Source organism: Melanerpes formicivorus, unplaced genomic scaffold, assembly GCF_026170545.1.
Source record: "Melanerpes formicivorus ecotype bairdi unplaced genomic scaffold, bMelFor1.0.p_v2 SCAF_46, whole genome shotgun sequence".
Classification (NCBI taxonomy): domain Eukaryota; kingdom Metazoa; phylum Chordata; class Aves; order Piciformes; family Picidae; genus Melanerpes; species Melanerpes formicivorus.
In genome coordinates this window covers 3,576,076-3,602,294 of record NW_027142398.1, presented here as the reverse complement: position 1 = coordinate 3,602,294, position 26,219 = coordinate 3,576,076, and the positions used below count along the sequence as shown (strand labels likewise).

General features: G+C 60.0%; 1 long non-coding RNA gene across 1 annotated transcript in view; it reads right to left on the bottom strand.

The window, feature by feature from the left end:
* Positions 1 to 1,436: 1,436 nt before the first annotated feature.
* LOC137451847 (uncharacterized) overlaps positions 1,437 to 26,219 on the bottom strand; it is a 46,017-nt gene continuing 21,234 nt past the window's right edge. The window contains exons 3-4 of the long non-coding RNA XR_010989909.1: positions 9,887 to 10,089; positions 1,437 to 9,374 (exon numbers count right to left, since the gene is read on the bottom strand). This is a non-coding gene — a long non-coding RNA (uncharacterized lncRNA). The remainder of the gene's footprint in view (positions 9,375 to 9,886; positions 10,090 to 26,219) is intronic.

Sequence of the window (26,219 nt, the reverse complement as noted above, 5' to 3'; positions counted from 1 at the left end):
CCGGTTGCGCCAGCTCTGGCCTGCCAGCAAGAACCTGCGCGCCGCTCCGCGCATGCGCTGCCCGAGGGACTCCCCGGCCAGCCCCGACGGGCTTCGACAGGTCCCCGGAGCCCTCTGCCGCCCGGGGCTCTCCGCTGCTCGGGAGTCACAGGCCAGCAGCGCTTTCGTTTCCCGGGGAGGGTCACCGCCGAACAGGGCCCTCCTCTCCCGGGGGTCACCGCTGAATGGGACTCTCGGCCCCCGGAGCCCTCAGCTGCTAAGACCCCACTCCTACTCCTCAACCACCATCCCCGCCCTCTGCCCCCGCAGCTCCCCCGGCCCCGATGCCCGTAGCAGCGGTGCAGCCCTCATCCCTCCGCCCTACTCCCGCCCCACGGTTTTAAAGCCCCGTCGTGGGCTGTACCACCGCCACAGAGGGGTTGCCCTGCGCCATTTGGCATCGCTCACCTGCGGACCCCCGGCTTCACCCCCCCGTCCCACTGCGGTGGTTTGTCCCGGCCCCGCCAGGGTTAAAGGGCCCCGGCCCCGTTACAGTGCATCGAGCTGGGGTGGCAGCTGTAAAAGTGGGGGGGCTCTTGGTGTTCCCCTGCCTCAGACCCACCACCACCTCCTGCTTCAATGTGTTAACGAAGTTCAAAGGGTTGTGACTGCCCTCTGTGAGGGTCACCTTGGTCTGTATCCATGGGATTTGGGAGCTCATCCCAGCAGCTGCTTAATTAAACATTAACTGAAGCTGCTGCTGGGTTTCACTGCAGCTTCTGCATGCTTTGGAGATGCAACTGGACAGGCTGCTTGGGCCACCTTGCTTAGGTGGTGCTTATGCCAAGGGAGCTTGGGCCAGGTGATCATGGAATGACAGACTGGTTTGGGTGGAAAGGGACCTTGAAAGCTCATCCAGTCCGTCCCCCCTGCCAGCCAGCAGGGACATCCTCAACCAGAGCAGGTTGCTCAGAGCCCAAACCAACCTCACCAGCAATGGTGCCAGGGATGGGGCAGCTCCCAGCTCTCTGGGCAACCTCAGCCAGGGTTTCACCACCCTCAGTGTCAACAATTTCCTCCTTCCCTCTAGTCTGAATCTCCCTTTTTTCGTCTCAAACCACCCCCCTTGTCCTGCTAAAAGTTCTGTCCCCAACTTACTCACAGACTCCCTTTCCATACCAAAAGGCTGCAAATGCTTAGTCCCCAATCCTTGAGGTCCTTTCCAACCTAGGATTCCATGATTCTGATTCCACTTGCACTCTGTGTGTGCAAATAAGTGACCTTGCAGCACGACTCTCTAGCTGCACACTGGGCTCGGTGGGAAGAGAGTGGGATCAGAGCAGCCTACGTTCCCCCCTCTGCCTGCCCATCTCCTACCAAACCCACCTCCCACTTTTTTCCCACCCCAGCCCGGGACCACAAGCAGCACACACACAAACCAAACCCATCTGTCAGAGGGCTGTCATAAAGCTGGTTTATTGCTGCTTCCCTGCGTGCTGCTACAGTCGGGCCAGGAAAAGTGCTTGCTCCAAGTGCAGACAGACAGACGGTAGGAAACGACCCCGCGGCGGCAGCACTCTGCCGGGCAGCAGCGCTCCCCAAGGTTAACCAGCAGGAGACAGATCGATAGGCGAGTCTCGGTGCAAACTGCAGCCATGGTGTGCATCTATAATTTATAGGACAATCTTGTAAACTAGACAGGTTACAGCAGAAGCCGCCGGGCTTGGTGTATTTACAGCTCCAGGACACCTGGGGTGGGCTAAGAAGGGAACAGAGGTTTTTTGGTCCCGTCCCAGGGTGCTCCACCAAGGGCACGGTGCTGGCTGGGATGCTCCTGAGCCCCAAGGAGCTTCCCCCCCGGTGTTGTTTGCACCCCGAAGGAAGGTGGGGAGCAGGCAGGGGAACGCCCCCGTGGGCTGGACCCTGCTGTGGGAAGATCCTAGGAGGTGCTGGGTGTTCCCAGAAAACCCTGCAGGAAGATGATGCTCTCTTCCTTCTCTTCCCCCTGAATTACCCTGCCAGTGGTGCTCATTAGCATGTGGCCCAATCATTGCTCAGCCAAATGTGGTTTCCCTTGTGACTTCCACAGCCTCTGGCAGCATGACTTACCCACACCCCAGGAGCCCAAAAGGCCTTGTTGTGGGGCTGCTTCGTGCTCTGAGCACCACTCTGTCCATACCCACGCTGATCACGTTTCCAAACACTGCTTAACTCCTACTGCAGGGTCTTTTGAACCAGCCTAGGCAAGGAGGAAGCTTATTCTATACCATAAGCCCTGATCTCCAGAGGGCTATAAAATCCATACTCCAAAATAAATGCTTATAAATACTGGGGATTTTTTCCCCCCTCTAGCATAGGAAATGCAGCAGAAAGTCCTCTGCTCTGTGCGTAGAGAGCTGTGCATATGCCACATCCCTCCTCCAAGGGACTGTGCTGCTGGGGGAGAGGATGCCCACCTCGCCTGGAGATGCTCATTTACCATCCACCAGCTCACAGAAGGCTGACCTGGACCTTCTGTCTCCCCAAAGCAGAGGAAAAGTCATTTACTGGCATCATGAAAACAGGCTAAAAATAGCTGGTTTCTATGGCTACTGGGGCTGGGAGACTCCTGAGGAACATGTCTGGGTAGGTCCCTTCATGATGAAATCCAGACAGTAGGATAAAAGAAAAGGACAATCAAAAGAGGGTTAACGCTTTGATCTTCGTTAGGCAGCGTCAGGGAGATGCTGCAAGGGCAGTTCTGCTTCTTGCCCTCTGCTTGGTCCTTGTGCACTTCTGCAGGGATTAGCGCAGATTCGCTGGGGGGAGCTGGGCACATCGCTTGGATCGAGCCAGATGCCAAAGCAAACACGTTTAAGCAGGGCTTTGTGGAGCCGGGGCTTCCTCAGCCCACTGTAAGCCCATCTTTGCCTGCTAGTGCTCGCTGGTTGCATAGAGATGGGGCCGGGACGCAGCGAGGAGAAGCTGGGGTCCAGTCCAAGCTCATTTCTGGCTAATTAATACTTTTGCAGACAGCGTGCAAACTGCCTCTGGAGCGCCACTGGCATCGACCAGAGGTCCCCTTTAACCCCTTAGCTTTGCCCTGGGAATAAATCCCGGAGCAGCGCTTCATCCCCCCCCGCCCCCCAGGGCTTTCAGTCCCTGAGTGCATTCCTCAGGTGCTCACCACACGTTCCAGGGCGGGGGGAGGGCTGTGCAAAAATGAAGTTACATTCAAGAAATACACTTCGTGTTCCACCAACTTTCTCTCCTTTCTCTTTCTTTTGTGTTTTTCCTGAGCCCAGAGATAAACCCAAAGGTCCTTCGCCAAGGACAGCGCTCGGAGCAGCAGTCCCTGGATTTGGGGAGGCTGCGCTGATGTGCAAAACCAAACAGGAACAGAACAAAGTCAGCGGTTTTTCCCCAAGCAACACCGAGCTTCCCTGTGCCCACCTGGAGCTGCCTGAGGCTGCCTTTGTTTTGTCCTTCGAGATGTACTTTGCGGGGGCGTGGGTGGGGGTGAAAAAAGGGTGTTCGGTGGCCGGCCACAAAGAGCAGCTGTTGTTTTGAACTGTTGGAAGACGAGAGAGGCGCAGGGAGGTGAGCAGGAAGGGGCTGGGAGGATCAAACCTGGCCGTGAACCGCAGGTTTTATCAGCCTGCCCAAGATATTTCTCTGCACAGCCGCCGCCCCCCCGCCCCGGTGCTGGCTTGCAGGAGGGCAGCAGGGTCAGCGTGAGAATGTCGAGCAGCTGGGTGAAAATCCTGCCCGTGCGAGGGGGGAGAGGGCAGCTTTAACCAAGTGATTCCTGCAGACAAAAGGCATTCTGCTCTTGGTTACCACCTGGGCTGCAGCAATCGCCCTGCCTGGTAGCCAGCGCAGCGTCCTCTCGAATCCAACGTGCTGCCTCCAGCTGATGCTTGCGAGGTGTCCGGGTGGCAGCCATCTGTCCTGCTGCAGAGCATCAGCCTCGAGGGCACCGGTGTGGTTCTCTGGTCCTGTTTCACATCGCCAGCAAAGGCTTGAAGAAGGTCTTGCAAGAGGAGAGCTCAAGCTGCAGTGGTTTGGGTTTTTATCTTGCCTCCTCCTCTGTGCGCTGCTACCCCTCCGGCTGACTGCACGAACAGCGCTCCATCTCCGACGGGCTCAGTGCACGATCCCCTGGCTCCATCACCAGCCCTTCCAGGAGACCACCTCCTATCACCAGCCCCTCCACGGGACCACCTCCCATCATCAGCCCCTCCACAGACTCGTCCCTCACCCCTCCACACGGACGCACACATGTTTTGGTCCCCAAGCCAGCTATTGTCATGCAAATAAACAGCTGGAGGCTGTGGAGTAAGCCAATATTTACAAAGGAGGCTACTCTGCCGATCCTGGAAATGAGCCTGAGGTGATGCTTTGGGTGTTTCGATCGCTAAAAGCTGATGTTTCCCCCCAACGCTCCAGCATCAGCTCCAGCCCCTGAACCCTTGGTGCAGGCAGCTGCTCACTTCAGATGATGGGTTTTGCCCATCCTGCCTGGTGCAGAGGTGTCAATGGCTGCTGCCAGCTTTGCTCCAGCCCTTTGGCACTGCAGGAAGAGCTCGGGGTACACAGGAAGGGGCTGGGCCAGGAGCCATCCCAACCCAAAACCCCAGCAGAGGCCTCCCTCCCCAGTGCATCCCACGGAAGGGAGGTTGGATGCTTTCCTCGTTGTAATAGGATTAGAGAAAGATTATTGCTGGTGGGAACAAATGCATCTTTGGGGAGCACAGCTCTCCTCTGCCTGAGGAGGGTTGGAGGTGGAGGCTCTCTCCATGCACCCTGGGAACCCAGAGTACAGATAAGGCTAGTGTTGTGAGAGGGGATTTGCAGGGAGCCCTGCATCAGAGGGGCCAAGTTCCAGCTCACACGGTTTATTGCACCCTCTGGAACCAAGGATGCCCACAGGCAGCCAGGGCATGGGCGATTCTTCAGCCTCAGCTTCAGGCCCACTTGCTCAGGTAGAGGTCCCTGCTCATCAGAAAACCACCTGGAAACCACTGGATGGACAATCCCAGCTCACTGCCACCACCATTAGTAAGATTTAGCCACTCCAGCCTCAGCCCAGTGCAGTTGTTTCTGCTGTGAAAGAGCAAAAGCTGGGTGGAAGAGTCAAAGGCAGAGTGCCTGAACTTGGGAGGGAAGAGGAAATCCCTCCCCACCCCCCAAAATAAGCAAACTCCTGGTTTGTAAAACTGCCAGGGCTTGTGCAAACGTGGGAGAGAGGCATGGAGCAAATGTTTGTGCTGTGACAAGAGCTGTCAACTTCCCAGGCTTTGCTGTCTCAGAAGCATTAAAATGCTCTGCTAAAATCCTATTAAAATGCTGCTACTGGGAAGGAGAAAAGAGAGAGGGGGAAAGGAGAAAAGAGAGAGAGGGGAAAAGGAGAAAAGAGAGAGAGGAGAGAGGAGAAAAGAGAGAGGGGGAAAGGAGAAAAGAGAGAGGGGGGAAAGGAGAAAAGAGAGAGAGGGGGAGAGGAGAAAAGAGAGAGAGGGGGGAGAGCAGAAAAGAGAGAGAGGGGGAAAGGAGAAAAGGGAGAGAGGGAGAAAGGTGAAAAGAGAGAGGGAGAAAGGAGAAAAGGGAGAGGGGGAAAGGAGAAGAGAGAGGGAGGAAGGCAACAACCCAATTTGCTTTTGCCCGGCGCTGGAAGCTGGCTGTGAGGCTCCCAGGAGCTCAGCTCCTGCTTAGTTTGCTAGCAGGGAAGCGTCAGGCTGGAGTCTGGTGGGGACCGATGCGCAGATGAAAGCCACCTTCCTTCGGCCCCGCGTCTCCAGGTCAAGTCATTGTGACTGGGAGATGGACAAGCACGGCCAGCCGCTTAGGAGCACAATAGAGGTCGAAGCCAGGAGCAAAGCGTTTTGCTCGGAGCCGCGGTGGAGAAGGGATTGGCGCCGGGAGAGCCGCATCCCTCCAGGGAGCCGGGAAAGGCTCCTTCCAAAAGGAACGCAGCCGGAGTGCTGCGACGGTCCCGCTGCGCTCCCGGGGCGTGCAGGGGCAGGGGGGCAATGGGCGAGGGTGGGAGACAGGCAGCTGGGAGCCCCTCGCTGGAGGGGGTTGGGAAGAGTCCAGAGGTGGGGAAAACCCAAGCAGGCACAGAGGTGCTGCATGCACGGCGTGTGGACAGCACGTGGGGTGTGTGTGAGAAGCGTGTGTGCAGCCTACACAGCGTGTACAGTGTGTGTGCAGCACACACAGCCTGTGCATAGCATGTGTGCAACGTGTGCACTGCGTGTTCCTCGCATGTGGACAGCATGTGCACCGTGTGCACACCATGTGCAGAGCGTGTGCACTGTGTGCAGCATGCCCCTAGCATGTGCATAGCGTGTTCCTGGCACGTGCACGGTGTGTGCAGCGTGTTCCTAGCATGTGCATTGCATGTGCACTGTGTGCAGCGTGTTCCTAGCATGTGCATAGCATGTGCACTGCATGTGCACTGTGTGCAGCATGTTCCTAGCATGTGCATAGCATGTGCATTGCATGTGCACTGTGTGCAGCGTGTTCCTAGCATGTGCATAGCATGTGCATTGCATGTGCACTGTGTGCAGCGTGTTCCTAGCATGTGCATAGCATGTGCACTGCATGTGCACTGCGTGCAGCGTGTTCCTAGCATGTGCATAGCATGTGCACTGCATGTGCACTGTGTGCAGCGTGTTCCTAGCATGTGCATAGCATGTGCACCATGCACGCAGCATTGCAGTGTGTGCATAGCATGTACATAACATGTGCATAGCATGTGAACAGCGTGTGCATAGCGTGTTCACTGTGCACAGCATGGTGTGCAGTGTGTGCATGGCATGAGGATAGTGTGTGCCTAGCATGTGCCCAGCATGTGCCCAGCATGCCCCATGCTGTGTGCACTGCACATGCATCACCTGCAACCCCTGCACCGCAGGCTGAGCACCGCAGCTGTGCTCCCAGCACTGCTCCCAGCTCATCCCACACCAGAACTGGGAGACTCCCCCCTGCAGCCTCCTCCCCTGAGCTGCTCTCCCTGCAGCCCCAGCACCAAGCCTCCACCTCCACAGCAGAGCTGCTGGTGGCCCTCGGCTGCACCCCTTTGCCTGCCAAGCCCTGGTGGATCTGTGAGCCGAGAGGTTCAGCAGCCAGGGTGGCAGAGCCGTGAGCTGGGCCAGGCCCCCTCCGCCCCACACTCATAACTGAGCTGCTCTAAAGCCCGACTGAGCAAAGCTGCCCCACGATGTCCCCCCCAGAGCCCTGCTTCTGATGGTCTCTCTGGCTGCCCCAGCAGCCCCAGCTCTGCACACTGCACCTCACAAGGATGCTTCCTGCTTGGATCAGCAGCAGGGAGCCAGTTTGTGTCCCCCCACGAGCAGGGCAGCAGCAGCCAAAGCCAAAAGGTGAGTGCCCCAGCCCGAACCTCGGCCACCTTCAGTGCCTGGCTGAAGCAGCTCCTGCTGTGCTGCTTAACTAAAAGGTTGCTGCAGCAGCCCCAGAGGTCCCAGAGGAGATATTAACCACCAGCATTACCCCTGCAAGCCAGGCTGAACTCTGCTGAGCCTGGTGGTGAGAAATGACAGGGAAGCCAGGCTGCTTTCGTGGCAGGGCACCTCCTGTGCCACCACGTGCCCTGCCCTGTGCCAAATCCTAGAGCTGAGGTGGGAGCACAGCCCAGGGGCTGCACCAACAGATCCCACAGCTCACATCCCTGGGGCTTTCCAGAGAAGAAAAAGCAAAGTGCCCCAAGGCTGGGGCCAGGGTGCAGCCTGTGCCCCCCTAAGCCCCCAACCCCGTGCCCTGGCTACCACCCCTGAGCTGCTTCCCAGCTGCTTCCCACTGCAGCCCTGGACAACGAGCACCCAGCAGAGAGGATTTTAAGCTCCTCAGCTGCACCTTGTGTTCTTTGTGCTCTTGGCCTGGCTCAGGGTTTGGGGTGGTTTTTTTTTTTGTGCTAAATCCTTTGGATAAGAAAATAAAACCCTGGCTGTGTTGGCTCTGGATGTTGGCTGAGCCAACAAACCTGCTCCAGAGGGGAGCTGTCAGTGGCACGTACAGCTCTGTTTGCAGAGACAGGACCTCGTCTGGGAGCGCTGGGCAAGCCCTGGAAAGGTTGAGCCAGCTGCTCACAGAGGGTGGGGGTTTGCTCTCTGAGTGTGCTCATCCCCTGCAGGGGGGTTTCAATCCCCTCCACGCCACGGCTGCCCCCACCCCGAGCGTTTTCCCTTTCCTAGGGGCTGCCCCCCCTGCTCTCTCCATGCAAACAGGAGCTCTGGGGCCACTGGCAGCTGCTGGGGCTTGAAGGGAGATCTGCAAAGCTGGCTGCTCTCAGGGGTGGGGATCCAGACACTGGAATCCGAGTCAAGGTCCCCAGCCCCCAGGGGACCCTATCTCACCCACTCCCTGCTCCCCAGCACACACAGCCTGGGGCTCTTTGGAGGGTGTCTAAGAAGGGATGTCTGGCTGAGACACCTCCAGGAAGGCACAGCATGCAGGGAGCTCCCATATGGCTTCAACAGTGGGTGGGAAGGACACACAGACAGGGTGAGGGGCAGAGGGGGGACCTTGGGAACAGCCACGTGGCACAAGGTGACTGCTCAGCCACCGCGGGAGGAGAGGGTGGCAGGAGCAGGACTAACCCTGGGGGTGAGCAGCTCCTGCCCAGCAGCCCCAGGCATTGCCTCTGGCTCCAGGCTCGGGAGGTCTCCAGAGGGAGAGGGGAAGTGCAGTATGGAAGGATGCCAGGAGTTGTGTGCCCCTGGAGGGAGTCAGAGGGGCCCTGAGCTCAGGGACCTTGGTCCATTTGCCAGGGTGTGCCAACGTCCCACCGAGCCCCATGGCTCAGGTGTGCAGAGAGTCACAGCCCAGGATGTCCCTTGTGCCCGTGGCCTGGGAGCTCCCAGTCTGCACTGGTCACAGAGGGAGCAGCATCCAGGCAGGCTTGGTGTGTCTGGTGCCTCTGGAACCTCCTGGAGTGCTGCAGGGCTGGCAGCAGGCAGGGCAGAGGCATGGAGGGAGGCAGCCTGCAGTCAGACACTTGCTGGAGACAGACCTTTGAAAGGAGCAGCCCCCAGACCACCTCGGTGTTCACCTCCAGCCAGTTCTGCAGCACAACTCACCAGCCAGGGGCCAGCCTCTCCACCACTGTGACTCCAGGAAGGGCAAGGACCAGCCCTGGCTTCTGAAGCCCCCTCCAGGTCTGGCTGTTGAGGCTGGGTGGAGCAAGGGCAGGGCAGCTTGCTCGGGAGGGGGCTCTACCCTGCTGGGGCACAGGCTCCTGCTGTCACTGGCTGCTCAGGTGCCAAGGGCTGAGCACTGGGCTGGGCTGGGTGTCTGGGCAGGATTCTTGCAGCCCCTGGGTAACATCCACAGCATCTGCTTCTGCCTCTTGACAAGGTCATTCCTGTGCTTCAGCTCCCTCCTGGCCACACAAGGATCTGGGAGAGAGCAGATGAGAGGAGCTGCAGAATCTGCGTGTTAGAGCAGATGAACCAGCTCCCCCCATCCCCCCTCCCCAGCCCACTGCTGCTATTGATGAGCAAAACCATTGCTGAGCCCTTCCCCTGCCAAGCACCATCCCAGCCCCAGCAGCTTGGCCCAGCAGCCCCCACCCAGTCCCCTGGGACACCCCAGGCCACTGCAGGCAGAGGGTGATGCTTTGAGGGGGGGAGCTGGCTGCTGGAGAGGCAAGAAGAGAGAGGCAGCAAATCCTCTGGTGGCTGAATGCTCATCCCTGGAGGTGCTTCAGAGCCCCAGAAGTGTGGTGCTGAGGGCCATGGGTTAGCAGAGTTAGAGGATGGTTGGGCTGGATGGGCTTAAAGGGCTTCTCCAAGCAAAACTACCCTCTGAGCCTATGGGACCACAGGGAGGGTTGGGCTGGGTGATCTCCAGAGGTCTCTTCCAACCCCTGTGACCCTGTGAAACGTCCCCCCCAGCAGTCCCAGCATACCAATGGGAAGGGAACAGGGTCCTGAGGCACCTCTCAGCAGGGCACACACACGAGTCTGCTCTCACACTGCTGTCTCCTGCTCTGTGCTGGGCTCTTCTTTCTTCCTCTTCATCTTGCAGAAGCCATGGAGCCCACAGAAGCAAGCAAAGGTGAACTGGGGCATCACCTGGAGCAGGAGAGGCTTGGCAGCACCCCCAGAAGACCTGGATGGGGACAGGGAGAGAAGTCAGGGCAGCTTCTGCAGATGCAGAGGGCTGCAGGGTGAAGGAGGGACCCCCAAAATCATCCTGCACCAAACCCAGGAGGTTTCCCTTGGACCTGAGGAGGAACTTCTCTGGTGTGAGGCTACTGGAGCCCTGCAGCAGGCTGCCCAGGGAGGTTGTGGAGTCTCCTTCTCTGGAGAGCTTCCAACCCCCCCTGGCCATTGTGCTCCTGGGCAAGCTGCTGTGGATGCCTCTGCTTTCAGCAGGGAGGTTGGACTGGGTGATGTCCAACCCCCACTGTTTGGCTTCTTCCCCTCATCCAAAGCCCCCAGCCACAGGCTCCCAGATTCCCCATGCAGCCACAGGCCAGGGGATTAAATCCCTTCCCTCCCCCAGCTCCTCTCCTCCCAAAGCAGCAAACAATTGGGCCAGACGTGGGGACAGCTTGCAGCTCCTCAATGCACAGTGGAGGGCTGGGAGGTGAGGTGTCCTGGGAGCCCCCTCCCCAGCACAGGGGCCAGCACCACCCCCAGCCAGGGCACAAAGAGGCACAGCTGTGTCCCTTCAGCAAGGGATGAAAGCAGAGCCCAGGGCATGGCCCAACAGCTGCACGATGTCATTATGCAAATGGCTGCTGGGGAGGGGTGAAGGAAATGACAAATACCAGCAAGGAAAAAAGCCCCAAAAGCCCCCAAACCCCAACCCAACCCCCAACAGCTCTCTGCACCAAACCCTCTTCATTTCCTCCCTGCTTGCCCTTTAGAGCCAGAGGACTGTTGAGGTTGGAAGAGACCTTGGAGAGCATCCAGGTCCTGCCACCCACCCAGAGCTCCCAATCCCAGGGACTGGGATCCCAGCCCTTGCTTGCTTGCTGTCAATGTTTCCTGGGGGGGGGAGGACAGTTTGCAGACGCCCAGCTCTGATTGTTTTTGCCCCAGAAGGAGGTGCTGGTGATGCTCAAAGGGAGCTGTGTTCAACCCAGGCAGTGCCACGCTGCCCAGCAAGGCTCCTTCCCAGCACCAGGACTGTGCCATCTGCCAGCCAAGCAGAGCAGGGGCACCACAGCACAGCCTCTGCCTGCAGAGCCTCCACTCAGAGGGGTTTTTCCTCCCCTCTGTCCAGGCACCAGCATGGGGAAGGAGCATCTCAGGGCCTCTGGTGACCCATCTGTGAGATGGGCACAATCCCAGCATGGGGAGGGTTGGAAGGGACCTCTGGAGATCATCCAGTCCAAGGGCACCCCCAGCAGCTTGCCCAGCAGCACAATGGCCAGGGGGGGTTGGAAGCTCTCCACAGAAGGAGACTCCACTCCACAACCTCTCTCTGGGCAGCCTGCTGCAGGCCTCCAGCAGCCTCACCCCAAAGCAGTTTCTCTTCCTGTGCAGATGAAACCTCCTGGGCTCCAGTCTTGTCCTGGCTCTGGGCACCACTGATGCCCAAGCTGGCAGAGAACCAAGCAGAAACCTCAGTGTAGAAGCTGCTGTCAGCTCCCAAGGCTCACAGCCACCAGCAGCAGCAAGCTAAAAGTGACAAATCCCACCCCCCACATCCCCCCCCCCCAAGAGCCAGGCACTGCTGAGAGCCCCCAGCAAGCCCCCAGCCCTACCCACAGCCTCGACCCAGAGCTTGGCACAGCTAGGAGGAAACTACCCACGGGGGAGGGGGGAGGTGGAAAGCTCCTGTGTGTCCTCCCCCACCTCCAGACACTCTTCCCCAGCAGTGGTGGTGCAGAGGGGGTGATGCCAGCTCCCTGCCCTCCCACATTCCCCCTCTCCAAGGGGCCCAGCTGCAGCACAAAGCGAAGGGCAGCAGCAAGAAGCATCCCATTTAATTCCCTCCTGCTGCTGCCCCCCCTTCCCCTCCCCTCCCCAGCCATCTGGGTACCTGTCTAGGAGCTCCCAAATTAAATAAGGCTACCTCTGGAGCTGGGAGGGAAGGACAACAGCTCCTTAATGAGCCTCCCTGCTCTCAAAGGCTTCCCAGCAGAGCAGCAGCTCTCTGCTGGCTCTCTGAGCTGCTGCTTTTTGTTAGCAGCCTGAGGATTGAGGTTTTGGAGAGAAGGGCTGGGGGGGAAAAGGGGGAGGGAGGGGGGAGAGACAGTTCAACCCCCCACACACACCCCCAGCTTTGCAGAACTTCAACAGAAAAGGGATGATGAGGAAGGAGAAGAAACCTCTGGGAGCTGGTACCAGGGTTTGGCAGCCTGGGCTTGGTCTGGCAGTGCCAAACCCAGGTTCCACCTTCCTCTGGCTCCTACCCTCCATCCCAGTGCTGCTCCCCACTGTCCCCAGTGCTGCTCCCCCACTGTCCCCAATGCTGTCCCCCCACTGTTCCCAGTGCTGCTCCCCACTGTCCCCAGTGCTGTTCCCCACTGTCCCCAGTGCTGTTCCTTGCTGCCCCCAGTGCTGCTCCCCCACTGTCCCCAATGCTGTCCCCCCACTGTTCCCAGTGCTGCTCCCCACTGTCCCCAGTGCTGTTCCCCACTGTCCCCAGTGCTGTTCCTTGCTGCCCCCAGTGCTGCTCCCCACTGTCCCCAGTGCTGCTCCCCCACTGTCCCTAATGCTGCTCCCCACTGTCCCCAGTGCTGCTCCCCCACTGTCCCCAGTGCTGTTCCCCACTGTCCCCAGAACTGGTCCCTGCTGCTCCCCACTGTCCCCAATGCTGCTCCCCCACTGTCCCCAATGCTGTCCCCCCACTGTCCCCAGTGCTGCTCCCCACTGTCCCCAATGCTGTCCCCCCACTGTCCCCAATGCTGCTCCCCCACTGTCCCCAATGCTGCTCCCCCACTGTCCCCAGTGCTGCTCCCCACTGTCCCCAATGCTGTTCCCACTGTCCCCAGTGCTGTTCCTTGCTGTCCCCAGTGCTGCTCCTTGCTGTCCCCAGTGCTGCTCCTTGCTGTCCCCAGTGCTGGGCTCCTCTGTTTGACACTCCCCATATTATCCAGGCCCAAACCCTCCCCCAGACCTCCCAGGCAGGCTCAGCTGTGCAGCCCTCCGTCCCCACGGGTGCCCAGCCCCGCTGCCCCGTGCCACCTCACGTCCTCCTCCCTGTGTCCATCCCGCCCCTCCCTCCCTCCCCCCCAGCCCTGCTTCCTTGCAGACACAAAAGCCACCCCCGGAGCCTGGGACCCAGCAGCCACCAGGGAGCTATTGATATATTTAGAGGCGCTTGTAGCAGGGAGGCTTTTCAGGCTGACCCTCTGCCTCCCATTCAGGCAGCAGACAATGATGAATGAGCCCCGGAGAGCAGAGGCAGCCCAGCTGAGGCTGACACTCCTGTTCTGCTTGAAAAGGTGGGGAGAGGACCCTGGAGGAGCAAGGGATAATTAAAGAAATAAATGAAGTGGCTTGGGCAGGGCTGACAGGAGCCCTGCTGGATCTGCAAGGGCTGGGCATGCTCCACAGCCCGGTGCTGCCCCTCTCTATTCACTGGAGAAGATCCTTTGGGTGAAACTCTGCTGCAGCAGAGGCAGAGGGGGGGAGGGAAGTTGTGAGGAGCATTAAAAATGTAAAGCTTGGAGAATTCTCTTTAGTCAACTGCATAACCCCAGGCCGTGTTTGTCACTGTCACCGTGATGAATTGGGAGCTGTCTGGAAGCAGCATGCTCACTTTAATAATGTCACTTTCCCTCAGCCCTAAAAAATGTCTCTCTGAAGCAGCTGGACAGAGTTCTCTTCCTCAGCCCAGCAGTTACCCCTGTCCCTGGGCTCCCCTGGGCAGCTCCCAGCAGCTCGAGGAGTGTGTGGGGGGGTCCTGGGCAAGGAGAGGTAGGAGTGCAGGCAGGCTGCAAGCAAGGAGAGCAGGCAGAGAGATTCGGGGGTGCAGGCAGGGTGCAGGCAAGGAGAGCAAGGGGTGCAGGAAGGGAGAGTCGGGGGAGCAAGGGGTGCAGGAAGGGAGAGTCGGGGGTGCAGGCAAAGGGAGCAGGAAGGCAGAGTCAGGGATGCAGGCAAGGAGAGCAAGGGGGGCAGGCAGAGAGATTCAGGGGTGCAGGCAGGGTGCAGGCAAGGAGAGCAAGTGGTGCAGGAAGGGAGAGTCAGGGGTGCAGGCAAGGGGAGCAGAAAGGGAGAGTCAGGGGTGCAGGCAGAGAGAGTCAGAGCTGCAGGCAAGGAGAGCAAGGGGGGCAGGCAGAGAGATTTGGGGGTGCAGGCAGGGTGCAGGCAAGGAGAGCAAGGGGGGGCAGGAAGGGAGAGTCAGGGTGCAGGCAAGGGGAGCAAGGGGGGCAGGCAGAGAGAGTCAGGGATGCAGGCCAGGGATGCAGGCAAGGGATGCAGGAAGGCAGAGTCAGGGATGCAGGCAGAGAGAGTCAGAGCTGCAGGCAAGGAGAGCAAGGGGGGCAGGCAGAGAGATTCGGGCATGCAGGCAGGGTGCAGGCAAGAAGTGCAGGAAGGGAGACTCAGGGATAAAGGCAAGGAGAGCAAGGGGGGCAGGCAGAGAGAGTCGGGGTGCAGGCAAGGGATGCAGGAAGGCAGAGTCAGGGATGCAGGCAGAGAGAGTCAGAGCTGCAGGCAAGGAGAGCAAGGGGGACAGGCAGAGAGATTTGGGGGTGCAGGCAGGGTGCAGGCAAGGAGAGCAAGTGGTGCAGGAAGGGAGAGTCAGGGATGAAGGCAAGGAGAGCAAGGGGGGCAGGCAGAGAGAGTCAGGGGTGCAGGCAAGGGGAGCATGGGGAGCAGGAAGGGAGAGTCAGGGATGCAGATAGAGAGAGTCAGGAGTGCAGGCAAGGGGAGCAAGGGGTGCAGGAAGGCAGAATCAGGGGTGCAGGCAAGGGGAGCATGGGGAGCAGGAAGGGAGAGTCAGGGATGCAGATAGAGAGAGTCAGGAGTGCAGGCAAGGGGAGCAAGGGGTGCAGGAAGGCAGAATCAGGGGTGCAGGCAAGGGGAGCAAGGGGGGCAGGATGGGAAGTCAGGAGGGCAGACGGGGGAGCAAGGGGTGCAGGAAGGCAGAGTCAGGGCTGCAGGCAGGGTGCAGGCAAGGGGAGCAAGGGGGGCAGGAAGGGAGAGTCAGGGCTGCAGGCAGGGTGCAGGCAAGGGGAGCAAGGGGGGCAGGAAGGCAGAGTCAGGGCTGCAGGCAGGGTGCAGGAAGGCAGAGTCAGGGCTGCAGGCAAGGGGAGCAAGGGGGGCAGGATGGGAAGTCAGGGGGCAGACAGGGGGAGCAAGGGGTGCAGGAAGGCAGAGTCCGGGCTGCAGGCAGGGTGCAGGCAAGGGGAGCAAGAGGTGCAGGAAGGCAGAGTCCGGGCTGCAGGCAGGGTGCAGGAAGGCAGAGTCAGGGCTGCAGCTCCCCCATCCCCAGGGGTCCCAGCTGGGGCAGCCTCGGCCCCGTGGGCACACCAGCCCTTTTCCCACACTCCTCCTCCTGGCCATCCATCCCATGTAGCTGTTTTCCAGCCGAGCTTCCAAACCCATGATTTTGAGTTGCCTTTTGTATTATTTTTTTGGGGGGTGGGGTGTTTTTTATTGTTTGTTTGTTTCCTTCCAACCCAACCCTTGGCCAACCTCCCTCTCTCCCTCCCCACCCCAGACCTCAGCTTCAAACCGACTTCAAAGCAATTTCTTCTAACGAGCAGCAGCTGCATTAAAGCCCTCAACGGCACAGGGGCTCAGAGTGGGCTAAAACTAACCTGAAAAGGGGGGAAAGAGGGGAGAGGGAGAGAAGGGAGAGGCAGCATCCCCCCTTTAAGGAGAGATAATGAAGGGAGAGGCTGCTGCTTGGCATGTTTGCAGAGCAGGGCTAATTAAAACATCGCTTCTGTAAAGTATGCTGAGCCCATTGATTCTTCTTCCCCCCCCTCCCCTCCTTCCTCTTCCTCCCTCCCCCCCAGTTAATTTGCTGCTGGGAAGGCAAACTCACCAGGGTCCTCATTATAAAGAATTTCCCTGGCTGCAGCTAATGGCTGTAATTAATAGGTGCAATAAATTTCAAATGGGCAGCCAGGGTGTTCATTAGCTGGGGGCTGACTCAGCACCAGTGGCCCTCAGCAGCTCCTAAATAAGCCCTTGCCAAGCAGAGAGGAGGAGGAAGAGGAGGAGGAGGAAGGTGCTTTGTGGCATAACTGTAATTCCACTGCCAAGAGCAAGGGCTGAATAAATAGTCCCCAGCAAGTCCCAGATTTGTCTCTTCCTCCTCTCTTGCTTTTGGCCCATGGCGGGGAAGAGGCTGAGGGAGCTGGGGTTGTGCAGCCTGGAGAGGAGAAGGCTCCAAGGAGATCTTGTTGTGGCCTTCCAGCACCTGCAGGGGGCTCCAAGAAAGCTGGGGAGGGGCTCTTGGGGGTGTCAGGGAGGGATAGGACTGGGTGGGATGGAGCAGAACTAGAAATGCAGAGGGGGTCCTGAGCCGGCCAGATCGCCACAGAGAAGGTCCTGAGCCGCTCAGACCACTGCAGAGGGGGTCCTGAGCCGCTCAGCTCGCTGCAGAGGGGGTCCTGAGCCGTTCAGCTCGCTGCAGAGGGGGTCCTGAGCCGCTCAGCTCGCTGCAGAGCGGGTCCTGAGCCGCTCAGCTCGCTGCAGAGGGGGTCCTGAGCCGCTCAGCTCGCTGCAGAGGGGGTCCTGAGCCGCTCAGCTCGCTGCAGAGGGGGTCCTGAGCCGCTCAGCTCGCTGCAGAGGGAGTCCTGAGCCGCTCAGCTCGCTGCAGAGGGGGTCCTGAGCCGCACAGATCGCAGCAGAGGAGGTCCTGAGCCGCTCAGCTCGCTGCAGAGGGGGTCCTGAGCCGCTCAGCTCGCTGCAGAGGGGGTCCTGAGCCGCTCAGCTCGCTGCAGAGGGGGTCCTGAGCCGCTCAGCTCGCTGCAGAGGGGGTCCTGAGCCGCTCAGCTCGCTGCAGAGGGGGTCCTGAGCCGCTCAGCTCGTTGCAGAGGGGGTCCTGAGCCGCTCAGCTCGCTGCAGCAGCAGGGAAAACCCATCCTCAGGAAGGACAAGGCAGGTGCAGAAGGCAGTGGCATTGCCTCACCCCTCTGAGCTTCTCTTCAGCAGCTTCCACTCTGCACCCATCTCCCAGCCCCAGACTTGGTGGAGTTAGATGATGATTGCATTTGATGTCCATGAAGGTCTTCTCCAACCAAAGCGATGCTGAAATCCCAGCCCCACACCTGGGTGGCTCTGCCTGCTGGGGTCCTGGGTGGCTCTGCCTGCTGGGGTCTGGGTGGCTCTGCCTGTTGGGGTCTGGGTGGCTCTGCCTGTTGGGTTCTGGGTGGCTCTGCCTGTTAGGAGTCTGGGTGGCTCTGCCTGCTGGGGTCCTGGGTGGCTCTGCCTGTTGGGAGCCTGGGTGGCTCTGCCTGTTGGGGTCTGGGTGGCTCTGCCTGTTGGGGTCCTGGGTGGCTCTGCCTGTTGGGAGCCTGGGTGGCTCTGCCTGCTGGGGTCTGGGTGGCTCTGCCTGCTGGGGTCTGGGTGGCTCTGCCTGTTGGGGGTCCTGGGTGGCTCTGCCTGTTGGGGTCTGGGTGGCTCTGCCTGTTGGGGTCTGGGTGGCTCTGCCTGTTGGGGCCTGGGTGGCTCTGCCTGCTGGGGGCCTGGGTGGCTCTGCCTGTTAGGAGCCTGGGTGGCTCTGCCTGCTGGGGCCCTGGGTGACTCTGCCTGCTGGGGGCCTGGGTGGCTCTGCCTGCTGGGGGCCTGGGTGGCTCTGCCTGCTGGGGGCCTGGGTGGCTCTGCCTGTTAGGAGCCTGGGTGGCTCTGCCTGCTGGGGCCCTGGGTGACTCTGCCTGCTGGGGGCCTGGGTGGCTCTGCCTGCTGGGGACTGCTGCCTGGTTTTTCATGCCCTTGGTCCTGTCCTGGGCACCCTGCACAAGAGCTGAGCTTTAAAAGTCTCCCTGGGGCTTGTGCTGAGCTCTGTAGGAGGTCCCAGTGCCACAGCCCCCTGTGTGCATCAGCCCTCCCTGGGGCTGTGTGCTGCTGCTGAGGTGCTGGGTGCCATCCTCACAGCTTTGATTAAAACTCACAGCCTTCCAGTTCATTAGCATCTGGCTGTGATTAAAAAGGCTCACTGCTGGCAACCTCTCCCTCAGCCATCTCCTGGGACCAGCATCCACGGGGCTGTGTGACCCAGCAAGAAGCTGCTGCTGCTCTGCCAGTGCACCACCAGTGCTGCCTGAAGCTAAGCTCCCAACCAAGCCCAGCCCCAGTGCTGTGCTGGGGGTTGAAACCCCCTCCTCAGCCCAGTGCTGTCTGGGAGCTGGGAGCCTGTGCAGGCTCCTGGTGGCCCTCACATGCCCGGTGCCAGAATCCCCTCTGCTGCCATGAAGGATGTCCAGAGACCAACAGGGGCAGCACAGGGGCTCTGGGTCAGGACAGGCAGCTGGGATGGAAGCTGATTTCCATCCCAGCTTGCCCACAGAGGTGGGAGATGCCCCCCACCCCTGGCACCATTCCAGGTCAGATCTCTCCTTGCAGCTGCCCCTGCTGACTGCAGGGGGGTTGGACTGGATGAGCTCTCAAGGTCACTTCCAGCCCAACCCAGCTGATGATTCTGATTTCCCCACCCTGCAGGGCAGGGCAGAGCAAGCCTGGGCCTCACCCACCGGCGGGTTTGGGATCCAGGAGCTCCACACCCAGCTCCTGGAGGGCAGCAGGGCTGGTGGATGCCTCACTCATAACTGACAGTCATCATCTGTAATTAGCAGCTCGTCCTGCTCTGCTCCCTCACTCCTGGGAGCTCAGGAAGGGCCAGAGAGTGCTGGAGGTGTCCCAACTGCTCCAGCATCTCCTTGTGGAGATGGAGCTGCCCAGGAGCACCTTTGCAGCAGCTTTGCCTTGCCCCTCTGGGCCAGGGGAGGGATTTTCCTCTCTGCCTTTGTGAAGAAGAGTTCTGGAGGATGTTCTGTAGCTGCCAAGCTGATCTGCTGCCCTGTGTGAGCTGCTCTGAGTGTCTGAGCAAGGCTTTGGCTTTGTCTGGCCCTGGATGTGGGCAGACTCTGCTAATTGAGAGGTGACTGAAGCTGCTGCTGGGAGCTGGATGCCAGACAAGCTGAGGGCTCACCTGCTGCTGGCAGCATCTCCCCTTTGGCAAGGGAACTTTTCCAGAGGTCCCTGCCAATGCCTTCTGCACGGCAGGGCTGTCATCAAAACACTTGTCCTGTGCATGTTTCCCCTCTCTCCTCCTGCCAGCCTCTCTTGAGTGCTCTCTGAGGATCCAACCACAACTCCAAGCTCACTGCTTAAGCCCTTGGGCAGTGCCAGTGGGGGCTGGAGCTGGGGAAGCAGGGGCAAGAAGGAGATTGGGCAGGAAGATTGCCAGCAGGAGCAGGGCAGGGGTTGCCTCCCTGTGCTCAGCACTGCTGAGGTCATGTCTTGAGCCCTGGGTTCACTTCTGAGCCACTCACCCCAAGAAGGTCATTGAGGGGCTGGAGGGGGTACAGAGGAGGGCAGCAAAGCTGGGGAAGGGTCTGGAGAACAGGGCTGGGGAGGAGCAGCTGAGGGAGCTGGGGGTGCTCAGCCTGGAGCAGAGGAGGCTGAGGGAGACCTCATTGCTCTCTGCAGCTCCCTGAGAGGAGGCTGGGGGCAGGTGAGGCTTGGGCTCTTCTGCCTAGTCTCAGGTGATAGGACAAGAGGAAATGGCCTGGAATTGTGCCAGGGGAGGCTGAGGTTGGAGAGGAGCAAAAATGGCTTTGCTGGAGGAGTAGTCAGGGCTTGGCAGAGGCTGCCCAGGGAGGTGGTGGAGCCCTCATCCCTGGAGGGGTTCAAGGAACCTGGGGCCATGGTTTGGTGGCCACGGGGGGGTTGGGTTGGTGGTTGGACTGGATGACCTCAGAGGACTTTTTCCCACCCAAACAACTCCAGGTCATTCTCTGCCCTTGTTCATCACCTGCCCAGCACAGCAGTTTGGGATGCACCAAAATGCACACTGGGTCTTTTGGGGGTTCATTTACTCTGCCTGCCCTCTGCTTGGCAGCCTCCTCCCAGGCTCCCACTTGCCAGGCTCTGGTGGGAGCAGTGGGCTCAAGCCATGCATGGCTGCCACAGGGACGGGGTCCTGCCCAGGCTGGGTGCCTGGGGGCAGCCAGGGTGCCAGGGGAGGGTTAGGTTGGACATCAGGAACAATTTCTTTGCTGCAGGAGTGGTCAGGGATTGGCAGAGGCTGCCCAGGGAGGTGGTGGAGTCCCCAGCCCTGGAGGGGTTCCAGAGGGGATTGGATGTGTTGGTGCCAGGGTTTGGTTGATCAGATGGTGCTGGGTGACAGCTTGGACTCGATGATCTCTGAGGCCTCTTCCAACCTTATTGATTCTGTGATTTACTCTGCCTGCCCTCTGCTTGGCAGCCTCCTCCCAGGCTCCCACTTGCCAGGCTCTGGTGGGAGCAGTGGGCTCAAGCCATGCTTGGCTGCCACAGGGACGGGGTCCTGCCCAGGCTGGGTGCCTGGGGGGCAGCCAGGGTGCCAGGGGTGGATTGTTCTGAATGAGCAAATCCTCATTAAAAAAAACCCCAAACCCAACTAATTAATGAATTAGAGCAGCCCTGGTGAGGTTGGCTTCCTTCCTTTCATTTTGACTGCTGCTGCTGCTGCTGCTTAGTTCTGATGATTTATGTGCCACAGCCCTGCCAGCTCTCCTGCTTTCAGTGCTGGAGCTCAGGGGGATTTCATGATTTTCCTCCTTCCACACCTCCTTGAGTCATGGGATTACAGCTGAAGCTCAGCTTTTGCTTTCCCCTCCCTCCCCTTCCCCTTTCCCTTCCCTTCCTCCCCCCCTCTCCCCACTGACTATTATTTTTAAGGATGCATTCCAGGCTGCTGAAATAAACTTGAAAGGCTGACACCTAATGAGTCAAAGCTCAGGAAGTGAGAGCAGGGGGGGGGGAATAAAAAAGGCAAGCAAAGAATAGAGAGATTGCTCCCTTCCTGCTGGGCAAGGGTGCTGGGTAAGCCTCCCAACCCCCCCAGGGCTTTTCAGGTGATGCTGGATGGCATCAAGGTCTGCAGTGGTGAGGTCTGGGGTGGTGGAGTCTGTGGTGATGAGCACAGAGCTGGGTGGGGAGCTATGGGGATGGGGTCTGGGGTGGTGGTCTTTGCAATTGTAGAGTCTCTGGTGATGAGCACAGAGCTGGGTGGGGAGGAGGTCTATGGGGATGGGGTCTGTGGGGTCTATGGGGATGGGGTCTGGTGGTCTTTGCAATGATGGAGTCTCTGGTGATGAGCACAGAGCTGGGTGGGGAGGAGGTCTATGGGGATGGGGTCTGGGGTGGTGAAGTTATTGGTGGTGGGACCTGTAGGGATGGGCTCTGCAGTGGTGGGGGCTGTGGTGACAAGATCTGTGCTGCTGGGGTCTGCAGTGCTGAGGTGATGCAGCCTGCTGCTGGGGTCTGTGCTGCTGGGGTCTGCAGTGCTGAGGTGATGCAGCCTGCTGCTGGGGTCTGTGCTGCTGGGGTCTGCAGTGCTGAGGTGATGCAGCCTGCTGCTGGGGTCTGTGCTGCTGGGGTCTGCAGTGCTGAGGTGATGCAGCCTGCTGCTGGGGTCTGAGCTGCTGGGGTCTGCAGTGGCAGAACCTGCAGAAAGGGGTCTGCAGCAGTGCCCTCCTCTCCCACCCCATCCAGCCCAGCTCTGCCAGGCTGCTGAGCTCTCTGACATCGACTTTAGACCTCTAAAAGGTGCATAACTCAGCCTGTCCTCTCCTCAAGCTCCTGCCCACCACCTTCCCATCCAAGTCCTCAGGGCCAGAGCGCTGCCCACAGCCCCGGAGGTGCCGTGGAGATGGATCCTGCCTGCTGCAAACTGGGGGGCTCCAGGCTCTGCTCAGCCCAGCGGGTCTGCAGCATTCCCGAAGGGGGAGGCAGGGCTGGAGGTGCCCACACTTTTCTCAGCCCCCTGCTCGCCACCAAGAGCAGAGGGCTCTCCTGCCATCACCTGGCAGCCCTTTCAGCGCAGCGGCCACGACCCTTGGCAGTGCCCTGCCTCTGTCTCCGATGCTTTTGTTCCGCGGGGCTGCAGGTGGGGATGCTTTGAACCGTGTGAGAAAAGCTGCCGAAGCCTCTCCCACCACCCTCGCAGCCCCCTGCACCCACGGCCGGCACCACCAAGCCCCCTTTCAGCTCTGAATGGGGACGACAGCGCCTGAAAACCGCCCCCCCCCCCCCATCCCTGTCCTCCCCTTTTGTCTCTCCCCCCCCTGCTCACCACCCCCTTGCAGAACCTCTAAGGCCCTGTAAGGCTTCAATGCTCCCTTTCACTCCCTTATTTGTCAGCAAATAAATGTGGGTGATTAGAGAGGGCTGAGGAGCCGGCGTGGTCTGCAGAGGTGCCTGGGAGGTGGAGTCCCTCCTCTGTGTAGCCCATGGCTTTTCGCCCTACATGAGTTAGGAAAAGCAATCACATAGGAATAAAAAGCCATAGACCACAGCAGAGGCTTCACCCAGGACAAGGCAGCGGTCTTGGGGGGAAAGAAAAGGAGAAAGGAAGGCAAAACCCCCAAGCAGCCTTTCTGCCTCTGGCAGAACTCACCCCCTGCCCTCCCTGAAGCCCAGGGGATTCGCCCACCCAGAGCTCCCCTCAGCGGCATCCCAAGGTGGTAGAGCAGATTATAACCCAGGTGGTTCCCCCAGGGTTAGCCCTGGGTCAGGAAGGGACCTGCCACATCTGTCCCTGGCAGCAGGGAGGTGGTGGAGTCCCCATCCCTGGAGGGGTTCAAGAGGGGACTGGATGTGGCACTTGGAGCCATGGTTTAGCCATGAGGTCTGCAGAGACAGGTTGGACTCGATGATCCTTGAGGTCTCTTCCAACCTTAGTGAGACTGTGACCCTGGGAAGAGGCCCCAGCCCCCTGCCCTGCCTGCTCCAAGCTGTGTGCTGAGCTGGGCTCCAAGGGCCAGCAGGCTCCTGCAGCAGAGCTGATGCCCAAAGGACAACATCCCACAGCCTGTGGCAGCAGCAGCAGCAGCCTGCCCAGGGAGCAGGCAATGGAATGGTTCATTTCCACTCTCCCACTCAGGGTCCTGGCTGCAGCTCCAACTTAATCTCTCTCAGGACCCTGGGTTTCCCTCCTCCCATCATTCTGTGCTGCTTTTGAGGATCCCAATAAGCCCAAGAAATAAACCAGACTGCAAATGGAGCAGCACAAATTGGTGCTGGCACACCAAACATCCCTTCCCACAGAGGGACCTTGCTGGTCCACAGCCACTTCCCTTGCAGCAGCCCAGGATGCCACAGGATGAATCCCTTTAGCAAGCAAGGAGGGGAAGGTGCTTGCCTTGGGGGTTAGCTGTGCCCTGTCCTGCAGAGCTGTTTGGGCAGCCTGAGCCTTTGGGGGGTGGGGAGGACTTGCCCATAGCCACAGAGTCACTCAGCAGCACAACTGGGAATTGAAACCCTTCCCAGCTCACCTGGTGCATCCAACAGACCTCTCTTTGTCAGCTCAGACAAAGGGCTAAGGAAGGAACTGGCTGCAAGGCTGCCTCCTGCTCACCTCCCCCGCTGCTGCTGGGGACCCTCTGTCTCCATGCCCACAAAAGAAGCATCTCAGGACAAGCTGATGGATCCTGCAGCTCCAGCAGCTCCTCCAAGAGCCAGATACAATCCTTTGTCCTTTAGCAAAAGCCTCTGCACCTCCCCACACCTGGGGGAGCTTCCCTGGTGGTGCCAAAGCTGCCCAGGTTGTCCCTGGAAAAATGTTCTCCTCTCCTTCCCCTGCCAGGACACCAGACCTGGGGGAGCTTCTCTGGTGGTATCTAAAGTGCCCAGGTTGTCCCTGGGAAAATGTTTTCATCTCTTTCCCCTGCCAGGGCCCCAGACCTGGGGGAGCTTCCCTGGTGGTGCCAAAGCTGCCCAGGTTGTCCCTGGGAAAATGCTTTTATCTCCTCCCCCTGCCAGGGCACCAGATCTGGGGGAGCTTCCCTGGTGGTGCCAAAGCTGCCCAGGTTGTCCCTGGGAAAATGCTGTTATCCTCCTGCCCTGCCAGACCTCCAGCACCTTCAGCAGCAGCAGCAGTGCCTGCTAATTGCAGGAGCTGGTGAGGTCAGCTCTGCTATTGAGCTCAGCAAACTCCCTCTCTTGTTGTCCCAGCCAGAAGCCTTGGGAAACCCAAAGCTTCTGAAAAGCCAAGCAGCCAGCACCAGCTTTGGGAGTGGGCAGGATTGGGGTTGGGTTTTTTTTGTGTGCACCCTGCAATTCATAACAGCACTGAGCAGGACTTTGACCTACAAACCACACACTTCAGAAGCACACAGGGAGCTCCAAGCTGGCACTTTCCCAAGGCCTCTCCTTCTCCTAAATCCCACACATGAATGGCAAGTTAAAAACCCAAATCAATAAAAGGCCACCCTGTGCCCCACCTCCTGACACAGCCCCAGCCCCTTCCCACCCCCCTTAGCTCTGTGCACACTCAGGGCACAGCAGGAGCATCGCTTGCCCCCCCCTTGGGTGCAGAGGTGGTCTGCTGGTAAGCACCCACGGGTGCTGCCTGCATGCCAGCGGTCCTGTGTGGCTCTCTGCCCACCAAACCACCCCCTGCTGCCGGGGGTGCACCGAGGAGCCCCCATTTTCTGTGCCTTGCACACCTGAGGGGCAAGTCTGTCACACCAGGCTCAGCTCTGCTCCTTGGGACGTGGCCCCTGCGGCTCTGCTTTGGCTCCCAAGCCCGAGGGGGTTGCCCCCAAGCCCTTCCCGAGGAGGCTGCAGGGCAGCTCCAGCGCCGGGCTGCTCTCCCCAGCGGCAGAGCAGGAGGGCTCAGGGCCATCCAGGAGCCCCCAGCCCCACTCCGCGCCGCAGGGCCCCGAGGGCAGCCCGGAGCCGCCGGCCGAGCGCTGCTGACCTCACCTTTGGCAGTGTGGCATCTTCTCTGCGGGAGGGGCACCGTGCCAGCCGGCATGGGCTGTGGGACGGCAGCCGCCGCGGCACCACCTGCACTGTCCTCTCCTCTCCTCCTCCTCCTCCTCACACCTCCTCGGCCCCCACCCGCACACCCAGGCGCCGCCGGGATGCTCGGGGTGCCCAGCCCTGCCATCTCCTACCCTGGCTGGCTACGAGGGGGTCTCATCTGCGGAGCCTCCACCTCTCTGCCTTGCTCCTGCTGCCGTCCCCAGGTCCCCGCCGAGTCTCACTGCACGGTCACATACTTGAAATGGTTGTGCGGCGAGGGGCTGGGAGCGGAGGGGGGGGTGGGGGTGGGGGGGGTCAGGTATTTCTCCATGCCCAGCTCGGGAGAGCCGGTAACAAAGGCTCTATTGAACTGCAGCCTCTCTGGTCTGTGAAGCAGAAACCTCTTGTATCTACTTCACTGCCTTTGATCTAACTCCCCCAGTGGGATGTATATTACTCATGTCCTGCTGCTCGGGTACCGCTGCCAGAGCGGGACGGGGGAGGGGGCCGCGGGGACGAGCCCCCAGCGGTCAGCCCGGCCTTGGGAAGGGCTCCGCTTGGCGCTGAGGAGCGGCACCCACCGCCCACCTCCGCTCGCAGCCCTTCCCTACGGCTCCTGGCCCTCCCTGCTCCGTCCCTCCAACCTCCTCACCCTGCGGACCCCGAGCTCCGGGGGCTACGTGCGGGTGCCCAGGGCTCAGCCGAGCGTAGGGGAGGGAGGAGCAGGGCTCTGCGCCTCACATTCCTGCTCTGTAATTAGAGCCGGTGCGCTGGGTGGAGGGGGGAATTTCCCAAAGGGTTTTACTGGCGTCTGGACAAGGGTCAGACAATGAGAACATTTGACAAGGTGCCCAAAGCCGCCGTCTCTTGGATACGCTCAGAGCCTCCCCCCCCTCCCCGTGCTGCTCGTCCCAGGCGCTGCCTGGGGAAGGTGGGGGCTGCTCGGGCAGGTTGGGTGGCGGCGAAGGCAGGCAGGAGCTTGGGGACTCTCACAGCAACAATCCCCACAGCCTTCACCCCAGCCAGGCTGCCTCCTCACCCCTCTCCCCATCCCGAATGCAAAAGCTTGAGCAGCACCAGCTTGCTCTGAAGCCCTGTTCCCACCGGGATGCCCCAGAAAATGCTGGGTAAAAGGCACCAAATGCACCTCAGAGACTCAACAATTCTTAGAGTGAGGCTGTCAGAAGTGTTTTGCTGCCTGCCTTCTTCCCCGGGCAGCTGGGGGGCACTGGGGGCTCAGCCTGGTTTTGCCAGTCCCGGGAGGGCAGAGGGGTGCTGTGACAATCTGCTTGGAAGCCATCCCCAGCTCCCCCCCCCCCGCGCAGAAACACACAAAAGAGCATTTGAGGGCTTTTGGAGCTCTTGTCCTCC